The 8,900-nt window shown below is 34.9% G+C and overlaps 1 pseudogene across 1 annotated transcript; it reads right to left on the bottom strand.

The window, feature by feature from the left end:
* Positions 1-1,847: 1,847 nt before the first annotated feature.
* LOC308414876 (protein PPP4R3C1-like) lies at positions 1,848-2,531 on the bottom strand (annotated as a pseudogene). The gene has a single exon. The product of its transcript is annotated as a protein PPP4R3C1-like (transcript).
* Positions 2,532-8,900: the final 6,369 nt, after the last annotated feature.

The following is an 8,900-nucleotide window of genomic DNA, read 5'->3' as shown; positions in this document are numbered from 1 at the left end:
AGTTTCACCACCACAAAAAGTTACTAATATGCTTTCTTTAATGGTATGAGGCCTCAGAGTTAAGAGACTGAGTCTCAAAAGAGATTCTGTCATTAATCTTTTGAGGAATGTTGAAATCCTTAAAGACAATGAGGTGTTTTACAGTTAGACTAAAAATTAATAAATTTTTTAATTCTATATGGAATGTTGTAAGAAAGCTTATGAATATATATGTTTAGCTGTTAGAAAAGCAAGGGTCTAATTAGTGATAATTAATAATTAACAGCATCTACCCTTAGGAGACAAACTTCTTGGCATATTTATGAGGCAGTTGATCTACTGGGAAAATTAAGATTGAAAGAACTACCTTGAATATATGTGAATCTGTACCACTGGCTGATGTCCAACACTAAATAAAAAGAGAAATTGAACTGAGCCTCAGAAATCATCTAGTTGCTTGTTGTATGACAGAATGCTTTAGATTCCTCCCAGAACTGAACAGCCTACTCCCCACAAGATTGGAATGTATCCTCTCACACTGTGAGAAAAAGTTAAATATTCCTCTGTTAATTTGTTGTTAGTTTATGTCAGCAACCATATATGTATGTATGTATGTATATGTGTGTGTGTGTGTGTGTGTGTGTGTGTCTGTGCAAGTGTCTGTGTCCATGTCTGTGTGTGTATCCTAGTACTTACCTACTAATCCAAGGAAAAGGACAAAGCTTTAATAGTTTTTACAAACTGGGTATTTGGTGCTATCTGTTTTATCCCATAAAGAAACAGTAGGAATATTACAATATTGTAACTGGTACTTGGTATTTCTCATCTAAAAAGAAGTACAACAGCTCCTTTAGGATCCAGCTTAGCACGTTATTCACAAAAATTGTACTAAATTACACTGAATATTGCTTCCTCATTATTATTCATAATGCTGAAATTCTGTTAAATCTTCACAGAAATACTGAAAATTCTCATGTTATTTTTATGTTAGTATGGCTTTGTCTTCCATACCATAAAACATTTTAAATAAATGTCAATTCATGGAAAGAATGTCATTGATACACCATTTCTTTGAAAGTAGGATTTGCAATAAAATCTTTGTAGTTGCTTCTAATTTAAAGATTTTATTAAAAATCAGATTATTTTTAAACATTTTCCTCTTCCAAAACCGTGCTGATAAAGTAAGATGTTTTTGATAAGAAGTTATGAATCAGTTGCTTTTTATTTTATCTATTTTATAGGAGGTTTTATTTATGTAAAATTGAAGCTTCTTATGCATTATTTTGCACTGTATTCTACCATATCTAAAAGTCCATGGGAGAAAATATTTTAAAATTAGGTTTTCAGTTAGTGATATCTATATAATTTTATTTGAACTAATTGTTATGAGCCTCATGTGATTTTATGAACTAAGGTCTTTTTTGGCGGTTCATCAACTTCTTCATTTTCATCATACCATAGAGATAATCATCGTTATCACCATCAGTATTATATGTATAATCTACTAAAGAAACAAAACTGCTACAGTTAACCATACTCATTTTTCTATCAGAAGCATCACCTTGAGGTGGAGAACATTCAGAGGTTTCAGATTATTTTTTTTGAGTATTCTATTACATTTTCACTTTCATTTGTCTCTTTAATTTTCATAAACATGTCATAATGGCTTGGAATGTCACTTCCTAGTGGTAGAATAGCTACTTCTTCTCCTCCTCGCCTTCTTTCTCCTCTTCCTTCTCCTTCTACTTCTTCTCCTTCTCCTCCTCTTTGTAATCCACCTACAAAAAATATCTGCCTTGACTTTTACCTCCATACCTTTGATACATTATAATATATTTTCTGAAATATTATATTATGTAAATTATTTCTTAGTTGTCTCTCTCCTTTTCCTCCTCTTTATATTTTGTTTTCAACCCTTTAAATTTCTGAACATACTGAATTGATTCAAAGGACATAAAAAATTCTACAATGTTTTAATAAGAGATGTGATGTTTTCTTGTTTTATAAATTGAAATAGCTCAATTATGGCTGAATTTAACATATTGTACCTAGTTCCATTATGCATAAGAACATTTACAACTGGCTGAAAAAGGTTTTTCTTAATTATGTAAAGGTTGTAAATTCATCTTTAAGATCAAACATCTTTCTCATAAATTGGTGAGCACATAAAATCAGAATGTGTGCTTTAAACTTATCAACACCAAGATTCTGCTGAGCAAGTCATTGCTAATAATTTTTCATGTACTTTTAATGGCATTGCACACAAAACGTGAGTATTCTAAAACTGCACCAAGTAATTGTGCATGTTAATAATTGTTAGGATAGATGTTAACCCTATTATCAACACTTTCATTTTCTACTGTGGTAGATGAAATTCGTTCTATTAGTTTATTCATGCAATATGTATAAAAGTAATTCAGAACTTTCCTTCTTTTACATACCTTAGTTGTGGCCTGCATTTTTTATGGATTAAGAAAAGCATGAAGAACTGTTGTCAAAATGATGCCTCATGAAAATTCAGGATTAGAATCACAGATCATTTGTTTGATCATTATTAATTTGATTATTATTAATGAGAAGGTCATCATTATTTTCATTTTCCAGAGCTTCTTCCATAGCATGTGCTCTAATTAGGCTTGAACTTTACTGTACTAGATGAGCAAATAGTTCTAGAGCCACTACTTGTATTTCATAATTATGCACATGTACTACAACTTTTAAAGCTCTCAAGATTCCTAGCTTTATTAGGGTTTTCAGTTATTTTTTTCTTTTGAAAGTGTAATATCTTAGCAAATGCACAGAATTCCTTGAAGAATAATAACAATTCGTGCCGTCTCTCATCACCTATAGTGTCATCTTAACTGAGCAAGAACTTTGAACAGAAAAATTTCAACTTTCTGCAGCATGGTAATTATTTTATTGAAAAAATTCTTTCTGGTAAGATCAGAAAGAAGATTTGCTTCAAATATGGATGGTATGGGCAATAGGATATCATGAATATACTGCATTCTGTAGATCTATTTTATATTTTTTACCTAAGTTGGGAGTTAGTTACTGGCATAACATCCTTAAATTTAGTGTTTTGAGTCAAAAATTGTCTGTGCTACTTTGGCTGATCTAAACCAGGGCGATATTCAAGGGATCCTACCACATCAATGATGAATTCATCAGAAAACATAATGTTAAACAAATATGCATTGTCTAGAAAAAGGATTCCCTTAATGATGCTATTCAAATAGTATAACCCTTTCATGTTCTGATAGTTTTTTTTTTTTACAAGTTTTGAACAGCTGTAGCAATTCTTTAATATAACCTTCTTTTTCCAAGACCAGCACAAGGATTTCCTTGTGGCTTGATGCTTCATTGATAAAAGAAAGTAAATCTACAATGTTTTCATGTGTATGGAGTTCACAGATTGACATGTCAATTCAATTCCACCTCAGTGGTAGATCTTAAAAACATTCTAGTTCATCAGTAAGTAACTGAGTGATTTCTACATTTGGATCTTTACCTTGAACTTGGCAGATAACTTCCTGGGTCTCTTGACAATAATGTGTTTCTTGGAAATGTATTTCCATACCACACTTCTTAGCTTCAGACCAAATGATTACATCCCCTTGTTGCTTCCGACAGGGCACTTTAAGATGTATCTTGCACTACATAATCAGTGAGCCATCTGATTCTGAATAAGCAAGCAGGCACACACCCTGCAGCTGTTCAATGTATTTAGATGAAATCTGTCCTGAACCTATACCTTTCCACTTCTTGTCTTCTACCATGACATAGACTTTTACTCTAGAAAGCTTGTACTCCATCTTGATCTTTGGCCTTGCCTCACTACTTCACATCATTGTGCAGACCTCAGCTTTTTGTCCTTTGATGACAGGTAACTATCCCTCACTACCTTGAATAGTAACATTGCCAAAGTCACAATTCTGAAAAAATATAAGAAAGAAGATTTCTGGAGTTAAATGAATGAAGGAGACTTAGGAAGGGTCCAAAGTCATTAGGATTACTGTGTGAGACAGACAGGGCTCTGATACTTCCCAATTCTTGCTTACTTAAGTAACATAAACAAAACTCTCTCAGGAGCACTTGAGTTTTTGAGCCTGCCACAGTTCTGGTAGAATCTCAAAACACTAAATTTAAGGATGTTATGCCAGTAACAAATTCCTAACTTAGGCAAAAAAAAAAAAAAAAAAATGCAAGAGACTTACAGAATGCAATATATTCATGATAATATATTGCCCACACCATCCATATTTGAAGCAAATTTTAGTTATGATCTTGCCAGAAAATATATTTGACAAAGTCATAAAAGAAAATTTTCATAACTTAAAGTAGGTGTCTTACGGTTTCTATTCCTGCACAAAATATCATGACCAAGAAGCAAGTTGGGGAGGAAAGGGTTTTTTCATCTTACATTTCCATATTGCTGTTCATCACCAGAGGAAGTCAGGACTGGAACTGAAGCAGTCAGGAAGCAGGAGCTGATGCAGAGGCCATGGAGGGATGTTACTTACTGGCTTGCTTCCCATGGTTTGCTCAGTCTGCTTTCTTATAGAACCCAGGTCTACCAGCCTAGGGATGGCACCACCCACAATGGGCTGGGCCCTCCCCACTTGATCACTAGTTGAGAAAATGCCTTACAGTTGGATGTCATGGAGGCATTTCCTCAACTGAGGATCCTTTCTCTGTGATAAATCCAGCTGTGTCAAGTTAACACAAAACCAGCCAGTACAGTAGGAAATGCCTATAAAGCTATGAGGAGCTTACAGAACAGCAAATAGAAGGAGCCAGAAAAGAATTTCTCTGTTCCACGTAATAAGCAAAACACTAAACATAAAAAATGATAATAGTAGTAATAATAATAATAATAATAAACAAGACAAAAAAGCAACTAACTTATAAATTCACACTCATTAGAATTACAGTAGACTACTCAAGGGGAAGTCTAAAATCCATGAGAATATGGTGAGATGTCTTGGAGACTCTAACAGACCAGAGAAGCTTTCCTAGACTATCACACCCAGCAAAAACTTTAATCACTTCAACCACAACCAAAATAAAAACAAAAGCCAAAATGTTACAGTAATTGGTTCTTGATATCTGTGAATATCAATGGACATAATTCTTTAATAAAAAGACATGGATTAACAAAATAATAGGTGTTGGCAACCTCCTCCATTCTCTTAGGGTTAGCTATACTGCCAGGTTGTTGTGCCAAGACTCTGGGAGAAATACATGCCCCCTTTTGTTATGCTTATTGGCAAGCCACTCCACACCTGGCCTTCCTGACCCCAGTTTTTGAAGGTTGTAGACTCCACCCTAGGGGGTGACTTCTACCCAGTAGCTAGGGAATTCCCATGCCACACCTGTAATTACCTGAGTGTTATTACTGTGACTGCAGGCAGTCCTGTGAGACTGCAGTTCAAGAGGAATTAAACATTTCTAGTAACATGAATAATAGACTTGTGACTTTCTTTCAAACCCTTAGGCCTTCGCACAGTTCAGAGTAGCTATTCTTGGTGCAGGCACAACAAATGGAAGCCCCACATCGGCCTCTGCAAATAGGGTCCATCTTCCTGTTGCATAAATGCATCTCAGTATCATAGATAGACATTACATTAGAGTTGAGGTTTCGTAAAAGATTTTCTATTTGAATGGACTTAAAAAAAGGTTGTGTAGCGATTCTAGTATCTAAAAAATAGTCTTAAAAATAAAAAAAAAAACAAAAAAATAGTCTTCAAACAAAAAATAACAAAAGAAATGACAAAGGCACTTTATACTCATCATAATATAAAACCATCCTAATGATTTTTCAATTCTTAACATCTATAACAAAACACAAATGCCCCCATGTGATACAAAATCAGTCAAACAAACAAAAAACCAATACTCAAGTTTAAATCAAATACTGTCACTCACACATTCATAGCAGGAAACTTCAGCACCCTTTTCTCATCAATGAACATCTCATCCAGGCACAAACAAAGCAGATAAATACTGAACAAAACAAACATTTATAAATCAAATAAACTTAACATATATCTACAAAACATTTCACCTAAACACAAAACAGTACCTCATAAAACATTTCCCCAAATTGATGACATTTTCAGTAAAAAAGTAAATCTCAACCTATAAAGGAAATTGAAATAATCCCCTACATCCTGTCAGACATCCATGGTTTGAAGCTGGGTTTAAAAATCAACAGAAATGGGAAGGTCCTTGCATTTGGACCAAATGCTCCAGCCATTTGCCACCGGGAACAGCACAGATCCAGGGATGCAGGCCTGGTGAAACTGTGTTGCTAGTAACTGGGGCACAGAGAGGGCTAGGCCTGTCACGCATAAAGCTTGGCCCCCCAATTGGTTCAGTGGAGCAGGAACTCTGCTTTAGAGACTCGGGTAGACCCAGAAGGCCCTTGCAAGGAGACGAAACGCTCAAGCCATTTGCCACCTAAAACAGCAGAGATGCAGGGACATAGGCCAGGTACATGGGATAGATAGGAAACAATCACTGACAACAAGATGTCAAGAAGAAAGCAAAAGTACTTACCCAATAGAAACCAAGAAGACTTGGCAACATCAGAACCCAGCTCTCCCATCACAGCAAACGCTCCAGGAAAAAAAAAAAAAGACTCAGACCTGAAATCATACCTCAAGATGATGATGGAAATCTTTAAAAAGAGCATGAATAACTCACTTAAACAACAACAGAAGGAAAAGCATAAAGAAATAGAAGCTTTTAGAGGAAACAAGAAAAACACTCAAAGAAACCAAACAAATAGAGGAAAAGAAAACCAAAAAGATAGAGAAATTGAAGAAGGAATTTAAAAGGGAAATGGAAACAATAAAGAAAACACTGAAAGAGGCAACTTTGGAGGTAGAAAACCTAAAAAGGAAATCAGGAATCACAGATGCAAGCACCTCCAACATACTACAAGAGATGGAAGAGAGAATCTCGGGGGCCGAAGACAACATTGAAAACATAGACAAAACAGTCAGAAAAGATGCAAAAGCCAAAAAGCTCCTAACCCAAAATATTCAGGAGATTCAGGACACAATGAGAAGACCAAACCTAAAGATAATAGGAATAGGAGAGGGCAAAGAATATCAACTAAGAGGCACATTAAATGTCTTCAACAAAATCATAGAAGCAAACTTCCCTACCCTTAAGAATGAGATGACCATGAGCAAAAAAGAAGCCTATAGAACTAAATAGAGTGGAACAGAAAAGAAATTCTTCCCAACACATAATAGTCAGAACGCTAAGTGACCAAAGCAAAGAATAATACTAAAAGTAGTAAGGGAAAATTTCATGTAACATATAAAGGAAGACCAATCAGACTCAAACCTGGCTAGTCAATAGAGACTATGAAAGCTAGAAGATCCTGGACAGACATCACATAGACCCTAAGAAAACACAAGTGTCAGCCCAAGTTGCTATATCCAGCAAAACTCTCAATCACTATAGATGGAGAGACCAAGATATTCCAAGACAAAACTAAATTTACACAATATCTGACAACAAACCCAGCACTACAAAGAATTATAAGTGGAAAACTCAATACAAGGAGGGAAACTACATCCTAGTAAAAACAAGAAAATACCTAAGCAAGAAAACCAAAATAAGAAAGACACACAGGCACAATTCTACCTCGAAAAACAAAAATAGCAGGAAACAGCAACCATTATTCCTTAATATCTATTAACATATACACATGAAAACTAAACAATGCTCTATTAAACAATAGCATGGTCAAAGAAGAAATAAAGAAAGAAATTAAGGATTTTATAGAATTTAATGAAAATGAAAATACAACATGCCCAAACCTATGGAATGCAATAAAAGCAGCACTGAAAGGAAAACTCAAAGCTCTGAGTGCTTCCTAAAAGAAACTGGAGAGAGCATACACTAGCAACCTGACAGCACAGTTGAAAGCTCTAGAACAAAAGGAAGCAGATATACCCGAGAGGAGTAGACAACAAGAAATAATCAAATTTAGGGCAGAAATTGACCAAATAGAAACAAAAAGAACCATTCAAAGAATCAACAAAATCAAGAGCTGGTTCTTTGAGAAAATTAACAAGATTGATAAACCCTTAGCCAGACTAACTAGAGGGCAAAGAGAGAGTATCAAAATTAACAAAATCATAAAGGAAAGTGGGGACATAACAACTGAAACTGAGGAAATTCAAGAAATGATCAGATCCTACTACAAAAGCCTATACTAAACAACCTAAGATTGAATCAGATGGAATACTACCTAACTCATTTTTTGAGGCTACAATATCCCTCGTTCCTAAACCACACAGAGACCCTACAAGGATAGAGAACTTCAAACCAATCTCACTTATGAACACTGATGCAAAAATACTCAACCAATCCTTGCAAACCGAATTCAAGAACACATCAAAATCATCATTCACCATGATCAAGTAGGCTTCATCCCTGGGATCAGGGATGGTTTAATATAAGTAAGAAAGAGGTTACCATGGATGTATAAAAAGCCCACAGAAGCCCAGATAGATTGGACCAGAAAAGAAATTCTTCCGATCACATAATAGTCAAAACAACAAATGTTCAAAGCAAAGAAAACCAAACAAAACAAACAAAAAAAAAAAAAAAAAAAAAAAAAAACAAAAAGCAGTAAGGGAAAAAAGGACCGGTAACATGGTCACATATAAAGGCAGACTAATCAGAATTACACCAGACTTTTCAACAGAGACTATGGAAGGCAGAAAGAAGATCCTGGACAGATAAACTAAAAGAACACAGAACATAAAAGAACAAAAATGCCAATGCATGTTAGTATATCCAGCAAAACTCTCAATTACCATTGATGGAAAAATCAAGATATTCCAGGAATAAAGCAAATTTACACAATATCTGTCCACAAATCCAGCCCTATGAAG

Source organism: Micromys minutus (assembly GCF_963924665.1).
Source record: "Micromys minutus genome assembly, chromosome: X".
Classification (NCBI taxonomy): domain Eukaryota; kingdom Metazoa; phylum Chordata; class Mammalia; order Rodentia; family Muridae; genus Micromys; species Micromys minutus.
Note: the sequence above shows the minus strand (reverse complement) of the source record. Positions and strands in the feature narration are given on the sequence as shown.